This window comes from Cryptomeria japonica, chromosome 10 (assembly GCF_030272615.1).
Source record: "Cryptomeria japonica chromosome 10, Sugi_1.0, whole genome shotgun sequence".
NCBI classification, from domain to species: Eukaryota; Viridiplantae; Streptophyta; class Pinopsida; order Cupressales; family Cupressaceae; genus Cryptomeria; species Cryptomeria japonica.
This window is the reverse complement of record NC_081414.1, coordinates 408,898,879-408,923,048: the sequence shown is the minus strand read 5'-3', so window position 1 is coordinate 408,923,048 and position 24,170 is coordinate 408,898,879. Positions and strand designations below refer to the sequence as shown.

The 24,170-nt window shown below is 42.0% G+C and overlaps 1 protein-coding gene across 2 annotated transcripts in view; it reads left to right on the top strand.

Moving 5' to 3' along the window:
• Positions 1-24,170, top strand: part of LOC131038541 (glyoxylate/succinic semialdehyde reductase 2, chloroplastic) — a 136,060-nt gene that overhangs the window by 66,113 nt on the left and 45,777 nt on the right. The gene's annotated exons all lie outside the window — the stretch shown is intronic.

Genomic DNA, 24,170 nt, shown 5'->3' with positions numbered 1-24,170 from the left:
TTGGGTCATGTGATAGGAGTTGAGGGAGTCAAAGTCCATCAGGAAAACATCCAAGCTATTATTGATTGGCCATCTCCCAAGAATATTTCAGAGTTGCGTGGTTTCCTTGGTTTATGTGCTGATTATAGGAGGTTTGTAAGGGGTTTTTCTCAGCTTGCAACACCTTTGACAGATCTCACCCGGAAAGGGGCTTTCAAATGGACTCAGGAAGCACAGGAGGTATTTGATAGACTTAAACAGGTGGTGAGCACTTGTCCTATGTTGGCACTTCCTGATTTCACCCAACCTTTTGTGCTTGAATGTGATGCTTCAGGAGAAGGTGTGGGTGCAGTACTTATGCAAAATCATCATCCTATTGTGTTTGAGAGTAGAAAATTGAAAGACAATGAGAAATTATACTCTACCTATGATAAAGAGATGTTGGCTATTATGCATGCTCTCTCAAAATTCAGACAGTACTTAGTGGGGAGGAAATTCCTTGTTAGAACTGATCATAACAGCCTTAAATACTTTTTAGGACAAAAAGATCTTAATGAGAGGCAGCAAAAATGGGTCAGTAAGATCCAAGCATATGATTTTGACATTGAATATGTCAAGGGGAAAAATAATGTAGCTGCTGATGCATTATCTAGAAAGCCATCCATTATTGCTCTTTGTTCATTGAGTGAGATTTCAGCTGATTGGAAATCTCAACTATTAGTCGAGTATTCAAAAAATCAGCATGCATGTGAAATTATGGATGGGATCGTCCATGATTACAAGTACACAATCGTGGATGATGTGATTTACTACAAGGGAAGAATTTATTTAGTTCCCGAATCTAAACTGAAAAATCAGATTTTACATGCTTTTCATGACACTCCTGTAGCAGGACATTAGGGGTATGGTAAGACATACAAGCAGATTAGAGAGAGGTTCTCTTGGAAAGGCCTCAAAGATGACGTTTTACAGAATGTAAGGGAGTGCATTACTTGCCAACAAAATAAAACTAAAATACACACCCTGTTGGTCTGCTGCAACCATTACCCATTCCGGAGCAAAAATGGGCTGGTATTTCAATGGATTTCATCACGGGTCTTCTCAAGGTGCAAGGGAAAGATTGCATATATGTAGTAGTAGACAAGTTGACAAAATATGCTCATTTCTTTCCCATAACAGTAGCATATACAGCTTCACAGGTTGCTGATCTGTTTTTCAGAGAAGTATTTAGGCTCCATGGTCTTCCAAAGACCATTGTCAGCGACCGTGACAGCCGGTTCATGAGTTCTTTTTGGCAGGAGTTGTTTAGACTTACTGGCACCGAGTTGACACCTAGCACCAGCTATCACCCTCAAACTGATGGATAGACTGAGATTGTGAACAAGTGGCTTGAGGGGTATTTACGCAACTATGTGTCAGGACAGCAGCGTACATGGGTTCGTTGGTTATATTTGGGAGAGTTTTGCTACAACACAACACATCATATGTCTATTGATATGACTCCTTTTCGTGCACTATATGGTTACGATGCCATGACATTCATGGATTTGGCACTTGGAGATAGTAGAGCACCATTGGCACAGGATTGGCTTCAAGAGGGCCAAGACATGCTTAAGGCACTTAAGGAGAACATCCAGCGAGCCCATAATCAACAAAAGTTATATGCTGATCGCCATAGGATTGAGAGATCATTTGAGGTTGGAGACTTGGTGTTCTTGCATCTCCAACCTTACCGGCAAATTTCTATGAAGATGAATGGGGCAAAGAAACTCAAGCCCCGATTCTATGGTCCGTACCGTGTTTTGAGGAGAGTTGGGGAAGTGGCGTATGAGATTGAGCTCTCACCTGAGAGCAGGATTCATAACGTCTTTCATATATCTTGCCTCAAGAAGGCAATTGGACAACACACAGTGACTTCTTCAGCGTTACCTCCTTTGGATGAGGAAGGTAAACTGGTCATGGTTACAGTTGAGATCTTGGATAGGCGTGAGAGGACATTGAGGAATCAGGTGATCAGAGAGTACTTGATTAGGTGGAAAGATTTACCTATTGAGAATGCTACATGGGAAAGTGAAGCTATCTTGTAGCATCCATCTCTTCAATTGCTTGAGGACAAGCAATTCTGGGAAGGGAGGACTGTAATGTCCCTACTCCCTAAGTAACTTATCAGGAAAGGAAATTCACCTGACACTCATCTCCACAGGTGAATTTTAGTGTTTGGGGATGGTTTGCTTGTTAGCCGCATTATTGTACACGGAAATAGGACTAGTTAATTATGTGTAATTGTTGTGGTTAGTTGGCAACCGAGGGGTGGTAGTTGCAGTGCGACGGTTGGCGCTTGCACCCCCTCGGTATCTTTATATACTTCAGAATGTAACCTGCAACACACGAATTATGAATGGAATAACATATTTGATACTTGTCTGATATCTATGGCATTATTCTGCATTACTTGCTTATTGTGTTAAGCTATTCACCTGAGAGGGTAAACATTTGGTGCCGTTGCCAAGACGTACTTGGGAACAGAAGACGCGAATAGCACACGGACACGATGGGCCTACCCGTCGGTGAGATTAACCCAGAGGCCGACGACGCGCAAACGGAACAATCATCGTGGGATGCAGAGCGTGATGACAAGAGACGAAGGGGAAATTGAACCCTGTAATAATCCCGACACAATGTTGAGATAACTTGTGGCCGAAAGGAAAAATAATAAGTTTTTTTTTGTACATGGCGTGTGCTTGCTATGTACGGAAGTGATTTATGCTCAATATATTAAATAAAGATAGAAAAAAAAAAGTAGAAACGGACGAGTGGGAGGCCGCGCAGAGGGCCTTGATTCTGGAGCAGCAAGTAGAACATAGACAGAGGTTGAGGCAACTTGTCGAAGGATGACCTGCCGAAGGGTGGCCCGAGGGGAACCAAGGAGGTGTCATGGAGGGTGTAGAAGCCGACGGAAATTTCTACGCGTTGCCAGAACACCGTAGGGTGCGGAGCCACGAAGAGTTTCTGGAGGAAACAAGGTTAAGGAGAGATCTAGTCGAAGAGACCCGGGATCGGTTCAGAAACTTATCCCTTACACCACAAAGTGAGGATCACCAAAGGGAGCCAGGAGTGGGCGCAGGTGACAACGAAGGGGAGGATAACCGTACGGTAGGTGCCACGCTCGGTAGGCAAAACACCGTACCTCCAGTCACCCACGCAGGACACACCACTGGCACCGGAGGGAGCGGCGCAGGGGCACAGACACAGCCACAGCCACCTCCAGGAAGACAACCCCCATCGATGGGGAGTAAACAGAAATTGCCGAAGTTCAATGGCGACGGGAAGGAAAATCTCGTCCGCCATTGTCGAACGTGCGAAACCATATGGTCAGCAAACGGTGTTACCAATCAAGATGAATGGGTAACACAATTCCCAGCAACCTTGAGAGGAGTGGCCATAGATTGGTACTCAGATATGGACAAGGCCAAAGTCGGCACATGGCCCAACCTGAAGAAGGAGTTTGGGATAGAGTTCCGCCTCCTGAGAGATGACAACGAAATAGTCGCCGAGATCTATGGAACGAAGCAAAATAAGAACGAGACAGTGGGAGCTTATAGTCGGCGACTGAAGGAACTACTGGGAAAAATGGAGAGTCAACCAGCAGATGGGTTGAAAAAGCGATGGTTCGTGGAGGGACTAAAGCATTCCCTCCGAAAGAAGATGAAAATCGTTCCACCTACATCGTACGAAGACGCATACAATAGAGCGATGGATCTCGAGAGCGAGACCAAGACATTGAAGAAAAAGAAGGATAGCTCGTCCAAGAAGGATGACTCGTCACAGGAAAGCAGCAGTGACAGCGAGGCTGGCAAACGGGTGCAAGCGCTCCAGGAAGACATGGAGCGAATGAGGAGGGAATTCAAAACAATGAGAAGCACCGGTCGGACCGAAGGGGACATATGGTGCACTGAGTGCAAAGAGGAGGGGCACACAAAGGGTACTTGCCCGAAGATTCTGCGAGATTTGCCAAGTGACAGGCCACTCCACCAAGGAGTGCCCATACAACATGAAAACCCGGAATACGCAAATGAACCAGGTGCTGTTCACGGAGCAGGCCACAATGTCCACACCAGCGGGTACGGGCCAACAAGCGAACAACAATGCAACCTTGGGAGGCTACCGAGATAACCGGTGGGGAGGACAAAACAACAATAACAACAATAACAACACAAGGAGCTGGATCCAATATGACTCCAAAGGTCGATCGATGGTACAATGCAGAGCATGCAGCCAGTGGGGGCACTTCGCCCGAGACTGCCCGAAGGGAGAGGCCACACAATATTTGTGCAAATGGTGTGGACCGGGAGACCACGAAGACGCCACCTGCCCGAAGTCCAGCGTCAACTTGCTCAATGTCGAGGAAACCAAAGAAGAGGAAGTGCTGGCCGTAACCCGCGCCCAAGCCAGACACGCAATGTGCCTAGACCCGGAGATGGAGAAGCGAAGGGCACGGGAAGCACGGGAAGAAGTTGAGAAAGAGATACGAGAAAGGGTGAAGGCAAAGGGTACGGCAAGTACTTCCAGCCGACCGGAGGCGGAGGATGCTATACTAAATCAAATTTTAAAATTAAAATTGGAGGTGCCTGTGAAGGTACACGACCTCCTCCAGACGATGCCTCAATTACGAACGGCATTGCTGAATAATCTCTCCCAACCACGCACCAATACCAACCACCGCACAAATGTTCCTGGGGGGTCAACAATAGACCCCATGCTGCTGGCAGTTAACATTGGAAGGAACTCGGCCATTGTGGAGATGGGTATCCTTGGCACCATTCTAACCGATACCATCGTCGATGGTGGATCAGGAGTGAATGTTCTTCCAGAAGAAACCTGGCGGAAGCTGGGGAAGCCGACGTTGTGGCCATCTACATTCAATCTGCTCGGAGCAGATCAGCATGGAATCAAACCCATCGGGACACTGATGGGCCAACAAGTTACCATCGGGATGCAACCCTTCATACTAGACTTCGTGGTAATCCCACTAAAGAAAAAAGGGTATGATGCGATCTTAGGGAGAGGGTGGCTGGTGGCAGCCAAGGCCACCCACAACTGGAAGAAGAACACTCTGTCTACGGAGAATGGAGGAAGGAAGTTTATCATAGACCTTGGGACACAGTTAGTTAGTGAGGAACTAGCATCATCTTCGGAATTGGAGGGTGAAGGAGAAGGCAACCTGAGGAACGAAGGACGAGGTTGCAGGGAGCTCAACGACGAAGGGATTCTCAAACTAGGAGAGTGCTCCGAGGATGAGACAGGGTCATTGAACGGGCTCTTCCATTGGCAGATGGAGGACTATGAAATGTTCCAGAGCTACAGGCTCGAAGTAGAGGAACCAGAGCAAGTAACAGAGGAGGTGTACCTGCCAGAATACATAGAATATTGGACGGGAGACGCCCCAAACCTCAGTGACGTAGATAATCTGAAGATCAATTGTGTCGGCAACGATTGGAACCCTGTGTGGAAGGCCGCAGCTTTCAAAATATTTATTATTCTTCTTCTTCTTATGTACAGGAAGGAGGCCGTGGTCCCTGAAGAATTTGTGGTTCCAAGTCTTTGGATGGCCATTGAAAATAGACTTGCCACCAACGGGTCCAAATTGAAACCCTACCACACGAAGCACGCAGGGGACCTGAGAGGCCGGAAGGGCACCCGAGAGCCCGGAGGGGGACCCGAGAGGGTGGAAGGGGACTCGAGAGGCCAGGCAGGTGACTTGAGAGGCACAGGACCACAGCGGGAGACCCTCGGGCGAGGCAAACTGAGAAAAGGCGATCCCGGAGGCACGAAACCCGAGCCGAATCTAGACAATTAAAAAAAAAAAACTCGTACGCCGGGTGACCGTACGGCTTGCAAAAAAAAACTCGTACGCCAGGTGACCATACAGCTAAAAAAAAAAAGGCAAAGTGCACCGTACGGTGGGGCCACGCATCCACCGTGTGGTGGCACCGCACCATGTGGTCACCGTACGGTGGCACCGCACCGCATGGTCACCGTACGGTGGCACTGCGGGTCCACCGTGCGGTGGCACTGTGGGGTGGTACCATGTGCCCACCGTACGGTGGCATCGTGTGTCCACCGTGCGCTGGCATCGCGGGGTCACCGTGCGGTGGCTATTTTAACCCGCACAATCAAAGAGGCGAACAGAGGAAAATAAATAAAGAAGGGAAACAATGCAGAGGAAGGAGATTGCGCACACCCGCACGCCAAGTACACCGCACAAACAAACACAACCGTACGGTGGAGGGATATTGACCGCACGGGAAGTTGTCCGTACGGTAAGGAGGTTGTTGACCGTACGGGGAGGTTGTATGGCCGGGGTGCCAGCAGGGTGCCTCGACCCCGCGGGGGCGCTGCCCCTCGACCCCGCTAGGGGGCACTGCCCCCAGACCCCCAGTTTATTTTCGAGCTACAGTACACTTGTTGGAGTTGGGCGAAGGGCATTAGAGATGTCACGGGAAGTGTTGTGGTTGTCCGTACTATGAGAAAGAAGCCTGCAGCTAAGCATTGGTGGGGAAGCCATAAGCCGTAGAGGGAGACGGATTTGGAGGTTGCGAACAAACAGAGTTTGAGAGTTATTCAGCTCAGTTATCAGCCTTTGGGGAGTGTGATGGAGGATTTGAGGTGTCTCGTAGCCTTTGTGACAGCGAGTTGTGGCCACCTCCAGGCAGGAATGGTACGCTTTGAGGAACTTGGAGTAGGTCTCGGCTGGACGTGAGGTTGCCTTGGTGGATGCAGAGAGGGCTCGGGAGGAGCTGACCACCAGGTTGGAGGCAGTACTAGCGTGAGACTTAGCTCAGCGTACCCAAGAGTTGGATGCCGAGAGGGCAACACTGGTGGCTATCGAGGACAAATTGGCTAGGGAGACAGTATCATTTGAGTAGCAGTTGGTGAAGGCTGAGACTGAAACGCATGTTTTGCAGACAAGTTTGGTTTAGGCACAGGAGGATTGTGATGTCAAAGGAAGCACTAATGGTGAAATCCGCACTTGAGCATAGGATGGTAGCAGAAAAGGGTTTTTACGCGAGGACGCAGCAGGTGTATAAGTTCCGGGCTCGACTAGCGTCAGCAGTTCTGTTTAATGTCATCTCTATTTTGTATTAAGTCGTCCGGAGAAGACTTTTCTTTTTGGGGGGGATGATGTTAGCCGCATTATTGTACACGGAAATAGGACTAGTTAATTATGTGTAATTGTTGTGGTTAGTTGGTAACCGAGGGGTGGTAGTTGCGGTGCGACGGTTGGCGCTCGCACCCCCTCGGTATCTTTATATACTTCAGAATGTAACCTGCAACACACGAATTATGAATGGAATAACATATCTGATACTTGTCTGATATCTATGGCATTATTCTGCATTACTTGCTTATTGTGTCAAGCTATTCACCCTAGAGGGTAAACATTGCTTGCCAAAGGGAATCGTATACTTAGCCATTTTTATGACTTTGGTAAGTTAATAAAGTAACTTTATAAATTAAAGTTATAAAAGCACTTTTTCTAAAAATAGAAAAGGTTAAGTTGCAAGTTATTATAAAATGACTTTATGAAATTACCTTAGCACATTTACCTAGGTTGTTTTATAATATTTCATTGGCCCCTCTTTAATGACAAATAACCCCTCAAGTTGGGCATACAAGTTTGGAAGATTAAGATTCCATTTTGGAATCTTAAAAAATGCTTTTATGGGGTTTGTATTAGGGCAAGAGGATTAAATGAGATGGTAAAGGATTCTGGAAGGTATTATTATTTGTTATTTTTCAGCATTGGTAATTTGCAGGTCTGCAACTTTCCTGAGATCTTCAAGTTTGGGACAATAACCTCAAATTTGGCTTCAGAAGGACAAAATCCCTTATACAGGCACCATGTGGGACACATTAGAAGCTTGTTTCAGGCCATTGAAGGGCCCATTCAGCAAGCAAACCTGGGAATCAGTATTTCTTGAAAACCACGATCAGATCTGGGCAAATAATTGTGAGTTTTCAGTCCATATTTGAAGGCTATGCAAGCCGTACCATTTCCCCATGCTGGCCGTACCATTTCAGCAGCCTGGGGTTTGCAACAAAATAAATTAGAAGGTTTCAGTGGTAGGGTTTGTGTGTAAAATCATTGTCAGGCTATAGGGGAAACAATTGGTTGATCAGATTGACCATATCTCAGCTTATTTGGGAGTTATCAGCAATTCATTGGGAATTTGGTACCAAATCCTGGTGGTTCTCCTGGCAAGAATTTGGGAAAAGCTTCATCTCTGCATTCCACTTCCTTAATTGTTTTTCTTATTTATTTGAATGATGATTAAAGCTTATTAAAGCTGTTGATGAGCGTTGGAGACTCTTGTAGCAGCAGTTATAGTCAATAACACAGCCTCCAGGCAAGGCGTGGGACCTCTGGTAGGCCATATTTGACATTAATGTATTGAAATCCAATAATCTCTTGCATTTAGTATGTGCTTTTAATAAATTCAGAAATCTGAAAATTGATTTCAGTCAGTTGTTTCCTTGTATCGCATTGTTATTTCCTTTATGCATTGTCAAAAACCCAAGAACAACCAAAAACTGGAAAAGAACTTACAAAAATCTGAAAACACCTTTGCTGGTCAAAGTACCAAAATTCCAGACATTCAGTAGTCTGGATCAGAATTATAAGCAGGGATCCTTTAAGTGATTTGAACAATTAGAGATTTTAGAAATCTGTGCAATCTTCCATGGAAGACATTTCGATATTTTGAAAATTTGTGATTGTTAAGGAGGAGATTATTTTAATTCATTGATTTGGGTGATTAAATGAATGTTATTTCTGTTTGATTTCTACATTTGTTGCATCAACTTCATTTGAGGCTCTAAACATGAGAAATCTAAATTCTTGAAGTGAGGCAGCTAAAACTTTACTGATTAAAGTTATTGAAGAATATATTTGAAAGGGGCAATTAAAGACAAGAGCACAGTGATTGAAGGATAGCTGGTTGTGTGAATGCATCTGCTGAATGTGGCTAAGTGGTGGATTTGTTTGCAATAGATATGGAGTCGAATCCTTACTAGGGCCAAATCATGAATGCTTGGAAGGTGTGTGGATCTTTTGCTAGCTCCGTAAGAAATAGATGGGTCATGTGGGAGCCATCACTAGTGTAAACAAAAATGTTGGGAGCCGCATTCATTCATTATCCAGAGGCATTCGGATAGGAGAATCTATAGGCCCCCTTTGGACTTACGATTTAGCCCTATCTAAGTCAATTCATGCTTACTTGAAGGTATTCCAATCCAAAACGTGGGTTCTACTCAATTCCCTTCAATGGCTAGGGAACTTTGGAGTGATATGTTGGAGATTTCAGTTTCTTGCGACAATGTTTGGCATCTCTACAATTTTATATCGTATTTAGTCCCACTCAACTTGAAAAGTTTCTGCCAAAACAAGATTAAGAATTTGTTGTCCCTGCCACTAACTATATTCCTGGGTAACTCGTGTAACCTGAATATATCTCTAAAGGAAAAATATACACCTGAGTTGCTATATATACTGCTGAAATAGCATAGAAATGGGCAAATTTAGTTAACCAGTCCACCACAACATAGATGCAATCCTTCGCTTGCACCTTGTGTAACCCTGTGATAGTGTCCATTGAAATATGTGATGTCCCCATCTTTGCAATAATATTTTAATAGCAATAAAATACAATGTGGTCAAGGGGTGGCATACTTTGAACACCTACAGCCAGTTAGACAGAAGCTAGAAGTAAGTTGTACATAGCAAGTAGATAGTTGGAGTAATAAAAGTATCGGGAAAATCATGAAGTCTTATAAATAAGACAATTTTCCTTTAGTAGCATTAAGAGAAATAGGGCGAGTCAGAATCCAAGATAAAAGGCATCTCCATGCACCATCATGACAATAACCATCATACCAAGTGAAGATAGTAAGTAACATGCTCATAACATCATAATGACCAGTTGTTCTCTTTGATGCTTCTATTATACCAAGTAAGGAGACCATCTTCATTGGATTAAGTTAATCAATACCATCATTGACTGATCATACATAAAGACATTATTGGTGATAGGTAGATTGGCAGATCGGCTAAGGCATAATCGATGGAGAAAGTGATGACATCGATTAATTCGATTAAGCATCTTGACAAATATCGATTAATGCTCCAAGACAGCGACTTGTATTAATGTGAAACAATATCGATTTAACGAGAAGATGACTAATCAGATGATTAAGTCACGAATATTGATAATGATTGATAAACAAGGAATTTGCTAAACATGACGGTTAGACAGCAATTATGTTAATCGATAACATTTGGTACAAAACCGATTTGGTTGTGTTATGAATAGGCATGATTAAGGGTGACAATGGCAGCGATTAAGATAAAGACAGCGATTGGTATGATTTATGCTAAAACAGCAATTATGATTAGATAAATCAATTGTTATGGAAAGATGTGATTTGCTTAAGGGGAGGTATAATTATGAAAGATGTATCTCTTAGAAGGCAACCCTTCCATTGTTCAAAGATATATATGGGAGTTCATACTCATTCAAGGATGGATTCAAAAACCTTTTATCTCTTATTCGTATCCTTCATTGCATCTGCTCGTAGAGCACCAGCCTCTTGGCATAATACGGTTGCATACATATAAAGTGACAATCAGAGACAACACCATTGTTGCAAGTGTAAATCAACTACTTCAGAAATGACATCATTACCATTGTTGCAAGTATACATATTCAGATCTGAAACAGCAACATATTGCTACAAGCAATATTAACATCATATATCCACATTGCATATATTTAAGGATTGTAACCAGAAATAGAAATTCATTGCTTTAGGTGATTGGAAGAAAAAATAGCATATTTTCCATTGTCAAATCAGAGAAGGTTAACATCAAGATCATCCTTGCATAATTGTATCAGTTTATATCAGATATAGCAGTGATCAATATTTAATATACATATATTATTCTTTGAATAATATTATCATTTATATATAAATCTTATGAAGTTCATATTTTACACATTCAAAGTGGTATCATAAATCATAATTCGTAGTGATATTTGAGACTTGAAGAAAAGAAGTCTCTTGTAATTGATCTTTGCAAGTTATTTGTCCCTATTTCATAAGTTACATAATAAGGGGACATTACAAGTGGTATCAAAGTGTTGCATTTTGTGGTTGTATTGCATTGTTCCTAAAATGGGACATTACAAAATACTTTCCCACTTTTGACTAGGAATAGGCAGGGGCTGCAGTAAATCAACAAGATAAGTATGTTCATATTTGTTTTGCTGACATATGGGACACTCCTGAACATACTTAAGGACTTTGTTTTAAAGTCTTTTCCATGTATACCTCTCCCGGATTTTCCTGTATGTCTTGAAAAATCCTATGTGACCATCCATAGGAGTATCATAAAAAGACCTTGTAACTCTCATCTTAAACTAGGAGGTGGGTACTAAAATTATTCTACTTTTGTAAATGATAAGCTCATTATGAACTGTATAGCTATCATCCTATGTAGTATCCTCAAGGGTGCTGGAAGCCCAAGAGTCCTTAGCATACTCTACTAAAATTAGCTCTTTCCAATCTACTGCAATCTCAACCAAAGAGCATAAATGTGGTCTCCTCGTAATGTCCCTTTTGGGGATATTATTATATTTTGCCCTAAAACCACAATTTCCATTAGACTAAGAAATAAAAAAAAATTTAAGAATACAAATTTACTGATTGAAATGCCTTCTATAAGATAAAACTTGGTTTGGGTCCTGCACACAATACTAGTTACTGGAAATTGACATGAAATCATAAATCAATATAACATATATTTTTGTCTAATCATTAGTATCCATCATAAAGTCATATAACATTCTCATATCAAGATCTAATTAAGGCATTAGCCATTCCAATATGGATTCCCATAACAATCTCATTAGGAATCCATTGAAATGTTTGCAAACCGTAGTCTCAAGGTTGGTTGCCCTTGTAATACGAGAGCATGGGAGGTGGGCTGCCCTTCCATTCCTTAGTTCACCTTGGAGGTGCTTTATCCTCCTTGATCAAGCCTAGGAGCACTAATCAGCCTCTCAGCCCATGAGGCTTAACCCCCGACGAGTGGCGTGCTTGATAAGAGTATGAAGACTATCTCCACCAAGCCCAAGAGCACACATATGCCTCTCAGCCCACGAGGCTTAACCCCTTATGGATGGCAGGTATGTCAGGTCTTCACTTCTTGTGAACTTGAAAGGTTGATTGGCCATCCTTTTTTGCAATCCAATTCTCTAAATTCCAAATAGATTATTAAACAAATCCCTTATCAAATATAATAAATAGAAATATTTAGATTACTTACAAAAATCATTAATTGCTGCCGATATTACTATAGCATGGACATATAAAACATGCCTATAATTCTATTACATTCATAGAATTAACTTTGATCTGATTGCTGCTATAATATATTCATTTTTTTCTCTTACTCAATTCTGATTCTAATTCTTTTCTTTGTAATCCTCTTGATCATTCAATTTGATCCTTCTTGGATGCCTTCTACAAATGAGGCTTCATCCTTTTTATATCCTCCATGGTGGGATGAAAAGACATATCCTTTGTTATCATCGTATCCTTTTCAAAGGAGGCGTCCCTTGTTGTAACGGCTCTTAATTAAGGAATTGTTGCCAAGTAACTGTACCTTGTTAGTAGGTTCCCTTAGGAAGAATTGCTTTCTTGGACGTTGCTAATGATTCTCTTCAATTAAGTTGGCCCTTAGTTAATTGCTTCTCTTTTTATTTGAGTCGGCCCTAGTTTACTTTGTTCATTTCATCGCTTAGGTTATTCCACAAGGTTAGCCCTAGAAACATTTGAATTTCATCTATTAAAGCAAGTGACCTGTCATAAAGGGCAAGGGCATGACACACCTAGATAAAGCATCAACCATTACGTTCCTCTTCCCCTTGACATAAACAATGTCAAAACCATAAGCTTGGAGTTTGCTTACCCATTTCTACTACCTATCATTCAAGTCTTGCTGATTTAGGAAGTACTTGAGGCTGTTGTGATCGATTTTGACAGTGAACTTACCTCCCACAAGATAAGGTCTATACTTGGCCAATGCATGCATAATGACCAACATCTTCTTATCATATATAGAATAACTTCTCTTTGCACCCCTCAACTTCCTGCTCTCAAATGCAATAGGATGCTTATCCTGCATCAAAACAACACCTATTCCCTCTATGGAAGCATTGCACTCGAGGTCAAAAGGCTTGGAAAAATCTAGAATGGATAGAATTGGGAATGAACTCGTGATTGTCTTAAACTGATCAAAACATTGATGCGCTGAAGTAGACCAACCAAAAGCCCCCTTTTTGGTCAAATCCGTAAGTGGGGTAGCCACTTGTGAGAATCCCTTCACAAATCTCATGTAGAACCCACATAGACCAAAAAACCCCTTAAGCTGTAAAATATTAGTAAGCAGAGGCCAATCAACAATTGATCTAATTTTCTTTGGATCCACATACACACCCTTGGAGTTGATTATGTGTGCAAGGTAAAGAAGCTCTATCAACTTGAACTCACATTTTGACTCCTTGGGAAACAATGATTCCCTCTCAAGGATGCTTAGCACTTCTTCCAAGTACCTCATATCCTCTTCCCATGTCTTGCTAAATATGAGAATAAACTTAAGAGCTAATTATTGAACGCCATGTTCATGCATGACTAGAAAGTAGTTGGTGCATTGGTTAAGCCAAAGGCATAACCAAGAACTCATAGTACCCAAAGTGACAACAAAAGGTAGTCTTCTCCACATCCTCCTTTCGGACTCTAATCTGATGATAGCCTAAGCTCAAATCAATCTTGGAGAAGTAGCAAGCACAATACAAATCATCTATAAGGTCATCTATTTGTGGGATTGGATACTTGTTCTTGATGGTTTTCTTATTTAGAGCCCTGAAATCAATGCACATTCTCATTGTTCCATCCTTTTTCTTAAACAACACCATTGAAGATGCAAAAGGACTCTTTGTTCGATGTGCCCCACCTCTAGCAACTCCTTGATGGCCTTCTCTATCTCAACCTTTTGTCTTTTTGGAAGTCTGTATGGGGCGGTGATAATTGGTTTTGCACCCTCCCCAAGCTTTATGACATGCTCAATGCCTTTATCTAGAGGCCTATTAAGGGATATGCTACTGAATACTTTGTTGTGCTTAGACAACAAAGCTTTAACATTAGGATGGCAACTCCTCTTCTTATGCTCCATGTTTGTAGGCATAACAATTCATTCCATTGCCCACTCCACTTGATCATGTCTAATAAGTCTCTCCATTCTCTTGAAGGAGACTACTTGTGGCCCATCATTTGACATGCCTCTAAGAAAAATCTTCTTACCACCCACTTCAAATTTCATTTCTATGTTCTGCAGATTCATATTAAATTCTCCAATAGTTCGAAGCCACTATATACTAAGGACAACATCTCTATCTCCTATGCTCACCACATAGAAGTCATCTTTGAGCTCAAACTCACCCAACTGAATGCTTAAGTTTGAAATACTTCTGGTGCATGTGAGGGTGAATCCATCTTCAACTATCACTTTGAAACCATCACAATCCTTTGTTTTGAGTCCACTGAACCCCATTGCTTCAACTGTGCTTCCTTGAAGTGTAATTTTGGGTCCTTGTCAAATCTATTAATGAGCCTCTCTGTAAACTCTACATAGGAGACAATCTGATCATGCCCCAAGGTAATTAGCCCATGGTACCACCATTTGTGTGCACTACCTTCCAAATGCAGAGTTGAATAGTTTATGGCTTCATCTTCAGCCATAGAATTGAGCTAAAAGCATGTGTCAAACTTTTGCCCAAGCTCTAGCTTTTGTCTTCCCAGAACCATCAAAGTACGGAATAGTCAACTTGCCTACTTTCTTATGAAACTCCTGGTTGTGTGGCCTACCACCTCCATCTCTTCACTGTCTATTCTTTACCCTAAAAGCCAAGTAATTAGGAAATGGCATTTCAACCTTAAAATCATCTTCCAAACCAACCAAATTTCTCCAAACCTGCCTATGATACTCTTGATCAGTTGGTTCTTTTTCCATTGGAATGTTTTCTTTGATTAAAATTGGGCATAAGAGGCCTAGAGTTGACTACCCCACTGAAGGTTGACTACCCCACTGAAGGTACACTGCTGGCCAGCCCTACTGTTAGCTGAGTTCTGCCCAGTATTGCCATTGTTATTTTGCATCAACTGGGCATGAAAGATGCCAATGCCTGATTTTGACAGCTGATTTGTTTGTTTGATTCAATTCTTTGGCCAACATATAGTTATTTTGGGTTTTTTGATGTAATTTTGAGTTTTTAAGTTTTTGAGAGATGCTTTGAGAGAATAATTGCAAAATAGAAATTACTCTAACTCTGAAAATTAAAAATCAGACTCTGAATTTATTCATCAGCAATACATGTAAGCAAATAGGAGTTTAATTTTCATTAACATAGGCATAGTTGGCCTACCAGGTGTCCAACGTTGGTTGGAGGCAGACTTTATCAGCTTGAAAATGAGGAATAACAAGATTGGAGCATTTCCAGCTATGGCAGATGACTCCAATAAGCTTTATTCACCTATCCAATAATTATCTAAAATAAATATGTAAAGAAATCCTGAATCCAATGCAATTCCTGAACTTCTCCCAGGAGAGGCTCCAGTTTGGTGTGCTTTCTACCCACTAATTTGCTCCTGTAAATTCACAATAAACCAATTTTACCAAATAACTATTTATTTTTTTGGTGTCCCAGGCTGTCACAAGTGGTATGATTCAGCTAGGGTATGAATGGCTGACCCCAAATTGCTACAAAACTCTGAAATATCTCCTAATACCTGCTCAGATCTGAAAATCAGATTGTAAACTTGCTGTAACTGTCAATAAATCTCTGAATTCTGCCCTCCTTGGCCGAATAGGAGCATTCCAATCAAATCAGTTTGTAGAAAGGTGAAAGGGATTTCATCCTAACACCAAAAATTGGAGGTTTCCGTCCCCAATTTTGCTCCAGAATCTTGCCAACCACGTTGCAGACCTGAAAGAATGAAAATATTCTCAGAAATCAACCAAAACAATGAATAATGAATTCCCAAAATGGCCTCCAACATGTTTCTTTATTGGCTTCAAACCCTAATTCGTTTTTAGGGTTCCCTTGCATTTTTTTTAATTAATTTTTTTCTTTTCCTTATGTCTCCCTCAACCCCCTTAGGCTCCCCTATTAATAAAATTAAGTAGGTATGAGCAGCTTTTGGATTCGATTGTGTGATTGCGTGTAGGCTCCTAAGATGAAAAAAACATTCACACAATCAAATCCAGAAGCTGCTCATACTAATCACATGGATTGTGGAAATCTACTAGCATAAAAAATTAAGTTGTTTTTTAAAAAACAACTTAGCTCATGTCTCCTAGGCATCATGGCACAAGGGGGCCCCAACTTGTTACTTTATTATAATAATATAAAGTAACATTATTATTTATTTAGATCCATCTTAGGAAATATTAAATATTTCCCAAATAATTCATAAAATGCTCCTCGGGTCTCAGAACTGAAATCTGACTGAAGATACCTGACCAAGGATGTTACCCCAATGTTGCAGGCGAATTGGCAGTGATCCCCTTAAAAGTAGGAATCCCCCTAGAAAGTAGGAAACTATCTCCAAACATCTGGGAATGCTCAAAAACGATACTGCTCTACTCTGTGGCCCTCCGGGTGGTCAACCAGTCAACTAGTAGTCCTCCCTAAAAAAATAGTGATCCCTCCTAAAAAATAGGAATTGCCTCTGAACATCCAAAATGGCTTATAAAGCCCTTGCACAACTCCACAAGCCTCAGTATGGGTTCCCTCTTCACTCCACTGGCCTATGGGAACCAGATGATAGGCCAATATGTGCTCAACTGCCTGTCACCTAGGAAGAGGACATTACTGTTGAGACATGGACCAACTAGGACTCGAACCTAGGACCTTCCATATGCTGGTGGAGTGCTCTACCACTGAACTACTGGCCCGTCTTGGACCGGTCCATCGTCAGTCCGGGTGTGGCTTATTTCCAACACCAACACCCCCCCTTAAGCCACACCTCTCGTGTGCTTGGGGCTCCTAGCCTAGACCTGGCTTTGATACCATGTTGAGACATGGACCAGCTAGGACTCGAACCTAGGACTTTCCATACGCTGCTGGAGTGCTCTACCACTGAGCTACTGGCCCGTCTTGGACCAGTCCATCGTCAGTCCGGGTGTGGCTTATTTCCAACACCAACAATTACAGGGCAACTATTTGAGTCGTTTGTTGCTGGGAGTGTCATCAAATTCATTATTTCATGGTGTGCTCTAGCCAAGTCACTTAGTATATTTTTAACATTGGACATCTTTGCTCTTCTTTCATGCATTCCAAAAGTTTCCTACTGTTTTGCCTAGCTTTGTCCCCCATTGTTCTATCAACTGTTTCCCTTTTTCAATCTCAGGTTGAGATTCAAAGTTATGGTTGTATTTGTTTCTCTTGAGGTAATAGTTGTGTGTGCTAGGATTCATCACTCATCCCAAACAAGCTGCAAGAAGGTTTACTGTGCTCTGATACCATTGTAATGTTGACCCCTGATTTTTTTTGACAATAGCATTGTTCAAGGTAATGTTTTACTAGCTGTTTAGAACTGAGTTTTGGAATCATATAAAGTTTGTATCATGCATTGATTATTTGGATGTTTGGAAAGCACCATTTGCATTTCAATTCATAACATAAACTGAAAGAATAATAACCAGACTTACAAATTGGAATTTAATTCGTATAGAATGTACTTTCAGAACTGTGAAACCTAATTTAATCTCCCCTTACATAGACATTTACAACAGCAGCATTTGTTTGTTCTTCTACAACAGAACATTGGTCTAGTGGCAGCGATATATACATTCAAATTTTGTTCCAGCACCAAGAAAGCCTCTAGACAAGTGCACAGATGTAATACTGGTTCCCAATCTGCGGTCTCTTGCCAGTATGCTTCAAGAACTTCACTATCTGTCCTTTCAAGCCCAGAATGCATTGATGGATTTCTTAACACTGGCTAGTGGAGAAAATTCTCTCCCAACAGCTCAAGTCTGATCATATTATATCAACAGTATTGAAGAATTAAGAATTAGAAGAATTTTCCAAGCAGCAGTCCCTGCTGCTACAAATAACCCACCCTGACAAGGTGTCTAGGCATCACCAAAATCTTTAATTTTTTAAAAATACCTCAGCAACTGTAGGATTCGATGAAGAATTCTGAAGGTGCCAAGTGCTTAAAACAATTAATAAAACCAACCTCCAATCATCAACTGAAACATTCAAGCAACACATATGAACCCAAATTTTGAGCGCTACATACTAGGGTCGATTTCCATTCTAAAAATTATTGCTGCAGTATTGATCCCTCTTATTTGTTCAGATCTGGTCACCCAGAATAGGAAAGTCCTTTTAAAAAATACCCAGAATTCAATTCACTCTGAACTGCTCCAATCAACTATTTTGATGGATTTCTTAGTGTATAATAGTTGCACAACCTGGAAAGCTTATGCAAAATTAGCCAATAACACCACAAGATTGCAAAATCCCCTTTTAAAGAACACCTCAAGCTGGAAGAATATGGCAATCAAGAGAACTGAAAAATCTTCATTTTTTATTCAAACCCCCAAACCAAAATAATTCACGAAAACACCAAAATGAAGCAACTTGACTTAGCCTGTGAATGAGGCTAACTGCAACTACCTTGAAAGGATCTTTCACCTTTGAAGATGATGATCTCAAGGAAGGATTTCGTCTTCCAAGTGCACCTATAGAAAACACTGCAGTATTTCCTTCTTCCATAATATTCACGCATGCATAACAGTGCCTAAAATAAAAAACCTTTTATTTTACCAAATCCCAATGCCAACTGGGGAGAATAAATATTAATATTTTAATCTCTTATGTCTTCCTAAATCTCCACACTCGGACATAACATTTGCACTTTTTTAAAATATTGAAATATTTCATTTCTTTCATTTGGGCGCACAAACCAAAGTCAATTTTAAAAAATGTTAAATAATTAAGTGCTAAAATACATGACATTATAACCTAGCACTTAGTTAAAAATCACCACAGTAAATTACAAAAAATTCAACGGATTATCAAAATGTGAAATTGAAGGTGTTGGGGTGCCTCTGACAAAGAGGGAACCTGACTGAGTAAAAAATGGTGACTTACTATAAATAGACGCAAGCTCCAAGAAATGTGGAGCTCAAACTAGGTGTCCAGAAACACATGAAAACAAGCATAAAATGTTGAAGGAAAGGAACTGCAATGACACCTAGAACACAAGAGTCTCCCTAACCACACACATTAGCCTGTGGGGAACCGATGGATAGGCTAACGATTGCCAACTGCTTAGGTCTAGAGAGGGGACATTACAGAAAGCTAATCACTTAGAGATTTTCTTAAATTTGGAGGGACACAAAAGAATGAAATCACTATATTCTATTTCTTGTTAGAAATTTTCATATAGCTCTAATGCTTAAGAAAAGTGTGGAATTATTGATTTCACTTTGACAATATACTCTGAAACATACATTCAAATCGTGTTGTGAGAAATTGTTCTATTGATTGGTTCACTCAAGCGTAGATTTAAGGCAAGAAAAGGATATATCAATTCACATTAGACGCCGATTATGACTTTAGCTATGCATGTCATAGCTTTTAAACTATTATTATTAAATGGGGTGTAGAAATGAAATGTGAGACTTCTGTCAAGCATTTGATCATGTCATTTCCATTGGAGATGGCTCTTTTAGAATTTGTCAAGCACACATGATTTAAAACTTATCCACATCTCCTTGCAAGAATATCATTTAAGGAAAGACGATCTGCAAAATTAACAAGTTCTAGGATCCCTGGTTGGTTAATCTAAGATGTCTGTACTGCGAGATCAAAGTGGAGTCTCCTTATTAGAAAAGCTTTTAAAACGAGAAATGGTTGTTTCAAAAGGTGAGATCTTAATTAAGGGAGATCTTGGTTGTTGTATTACCTAGCAATACGATGCACACCATTTAGCTAAAGCATATGGTTTGCACAATTTTCTTTTAAGACTTGTACAAACTTTAAGAAATTTCTGAAAATCTGACATCTGAGCATTGTTTTGCACTAGTTCCTCAGTATAATGTATGGGTTCTACTTGGACATTTCCTCGAAATTGTATTGTAGATCACAAACATTATACAACTTAGATGTTTGAATATCTCTATGCTATTGAAATGTCTTTTAGTTTAAAAAACAAGAAGCTTTTCTTGCTTTTCTACATTTTTTTTAGATTCAATTTTTCCCTGTTTAAATCCCAATTTTTTGAAAAACTTATACTTATGGTTTGCCGAATTTTTTCCCAAAATAATTGCTGCTATGTTATAGAGCATCTGGTTCTTGGGAAGAAATTCCTTGTTGAAAATGCTAATTGGGAAGGATCAAAGATCTTGGAACACCCAAATTTGCATTGCTTGAGGGCAAGCCCTCAAGCAATTTTGGGGTGGGCAGACTTGTTATGTCCTTATTTTGAGTTTGAGGATGTTTGAGGCATTTTTTATCTGTGGGTACTATTTGTAACTTTCGTATGCTGTCATACCTTTTTGTCATTCTTTGGTTCCTCACTAGTTTTAGAGATCTCAAAACCTTGATCCTCAGCCTCTTGTTCTGTTGCTGTTAGCGGATCCATGGAATTTCACTTCCTCGCGCACTCATATTGCCGACCCTCGATCTTTGCTCCCTCAAACCATTGCATCCTTTTGGTAGGTGTTTCCCTAGACTTTGGCACTTGGGCATGCACTTTCTTGGAACTCCGTCGTTCAATCTAAGGACTTCACCCACCACAATGACTGACTAAGAATGCTATAATGGGCTCAAATTTGAATGTGATAAAGTGGCAGTAAACTTTGGGCCTATGCTAGGCCTTCAACCTCTATATAAGGTAGACAACTTCATCAATTTGAAGCATCTTTTAACATCATGTCAACAATTCCTAAATTGCAAAGTTGAGTACTCGTGTTTATTTGTTGGATTTGAGGATGAAAAAACTTAGGTTTTGGAGATAAGTGGACGAAACCCCAATGGCTTCCTAGAGTTTGAAGAATGAAATCTGTTTGAAACCTTGAGGGCAGCTTCACATGTAGGTTGCATCTGCACTTCAAGTTGGAGACTTTCAGTAGCTGGGAATATTTCAGCATTTTGAGTATTTTTTGAATATATTTTTGACAATTATAATCTTTTTTATGAACAAATATCTAAAGCAACAATATTTTGTAATCATTGAATCAGTCATTTGAATGAAATAATTTGTTCCAGCTAGTTTATATGAGCAATCCATATGCATGTATGTTATGGATTTTGAGATTTAATCATTTTTGTTGAGACTCGTTACAATATTTCAGATATGACTATTTTACATAAATATTTAGCTAAGGGTCATTATATATGTTGTTCTAGTTCTCTTTTTCATCTTTGTTTTGCAAATATGCAGCAACCCTTTTGGAAATATGGCTGGTTAGTTTTGTAATGCTCTTCAGTTTTCCTCTTATTTTGCATGGTGAGATATTCCTTGTAAATCTCTAGATGCTTCTGATCCTTATAATGTTGAAGCTGGCTTGATACACTTTCCATGGAGAAGGGAGGGTGGAAATATACCATTGACCTACACACCCAAGATGTCGGCGAAGAGCTCGCCTCTTCAGACTCGGACTCAGAGGACTCTAATAAAGGGGAAGGGGGTCCCGATGAAAGCAAGGGCAAGAACGCGATGGAGCCGAACAGTGAAGGGGTGCTCGAATTGGAGGGATGTTCTGAAGATGAGGTATGCTCACTTAACGGGCTCTTCCATTGGCAAATGGAGGATTATGAAATGTTCCAAAGCTACAGGCTCGAAGTAGAGGAACCAGAGCAACCAACAGAGGTGTACCTGCCAGAATACAAAGAATATTGGAAGGGAGACACCCCAAACCCTGGCGACGTAAATAATCCGAAGAGTGTCGGCAACGATTGGAACCCTGTGTGGAAGGCCGCAGCCTTCAAAATCTTTATTATTCTTCTTCTTCTTATGTACGGGAAGGAGACCGTGGTCCCTGTAGAAATTGTGGTTCCAAGTCTTTGGATGGCTATTGAAAATAGATTGGCCACCAACGGGCCCAAATTGAAACCCTACCACGCGAAGCGCGCAGGGGACCCGAGAGGCCGGACGGACACCCGAGAGCCCGAAGGGGGACCCGAGAGGAGGGAAGGGGACCTAAGAGGCCGGGCAAGCGACTCGAGAGGCACGGGACAAAAGCAGGAGACTTTTGGGCGAGGAAAACCGAGAAGGATGAAGGGTGATCCCAGAGATAGGGGACCCGAGCCGAAGACTCTCTAGACAACTTATAAACAAACAAAAAAAATTGTGAAAAAAAAAAACACCACCATACGGGGCCGTACGACAGATGACCGTACGGTTGGAAGAAAGAAAGAAAAAAACGTACGGTCGTATGACAGGTGACCGTACGATAAAAAATTTATTAATTTTTTTTTTGAAAATAACCGTACAGTCGTATGACAGCAACCGTACGGTCAAAATTAAAAAAAAAAAAGAGAGAGGAAGGGACGGACCTACGGTGGGACCACCGTGCGGTGGTAACACCGACGGCGACCACCGTGCGGTGGGCCATCGACGGTGGTAACACCGATGGTGACCACCGTGCGGTGGACCACCGGCGGTGGTAACACCGTACGGTGGCACCCGCAACTACAAAGCCGCATAGCACGCAGCCTACAGCCGCACAACTCACCCGCCCGTACACTCACACGCCGAACAGCCGCACAGCGCGCAGCCCACAGCCGCACAGCGCGAAGCCGCACAGCCATGCAATCGCACAAACACACACGCAGTCGCTTCGTCGTCAGTGGTCACTGTGCGGTTGAACTGCGTTGGGCATGCGGAAGGAGGACCGTGGCCGCACGATCGGAGGTGTGCCAGTAGAGGTGTGTCTATGGTAAGAAGGGTGTCGACCGCACGGGAAGGTGGCCGCACAATTGGAGGTGCCAGTGCTGTTGTTGACCGTATAGGGAGGTTGTATGGCCGGGGTGCCATCGGGGACATTACAGTGCCTTAAAAAAAAAAAAAAACGACGACGACGGATTGAAAAATGATTCGATGACATCTGGAGCCTGGACACTGAAAATATTGGAGTGTAGAAGAAGGGTTTTGACATCATAAAATATCACAGAAATGATGCGCGCCATGGACTTTCGTGGGGTTCTGAAGGTTGTAAATTGGTGTTGGCGGCGTTGCCCCTCGACCCCGCTGGGGGCGTTGCCCCTAGACCCCCAGTTTATTTTGAGCTACAGAAGACCACGGGAAGTGTTGTGGTTGTCCGTATTGTGAGAAAGAAGCCTGCAGCTAAGCATTGGCGGGAAGCCATAAGCCATAGAGGGAGACGGATTTGGAGGTTGCGAACAAACAGAGTTTGAGGTAAGGCATTGCAGGTCCGCGCAGTTGTATGACACCAGGGAGTTATTCAGTTCAGTTTTTAGCCTTTGGGGAGTGTGATGGAGGATTTGAGGTGTCTCCTAGCCTTTTGTGCCAAAGGGTTGTGGCCACCTCCAGGCAGGATAGGTACGCTTTGAGGAACTCGGAGTATGTCTCGGTTGGACGTGAGGTTGCCTTGGTGGATGCACAGAGGGCTCGGGAGGAGCTGACCACTAGGTTGGAGGCAATAGTCGCGTGAGACTTAGTTCAGCGTACCCAGGAGTTGGATGCCGGGAGAGCAGCACGGGTGGCTATCGAGGACAAATTGGCTAGGGAGATAGTATCATTTGAGTAGCAGTTGGTGGAAGCTGAGACTGAAAAACGTGTTTTGCAGACAAGTTTGGTTAGGCACAGGAGGACTGTGATGGCCAAGGAAGCAATATTGGTGAAATCCGCACTTGAGCATCGGATGGTAGCAGAAAAGGGTTTTCAAGCAAGGACGCAGCAAGTGTATAAGATCCGGGCCCGACTGGCATCAGTAGTTCCTGCCGTTCATCCCTATTTTGTATTAAGTCGTCGGAGTCGACTTCTTTTCTTGGGGGGGATGATGTTGCCGGGAATAATCATTATGTTATGTT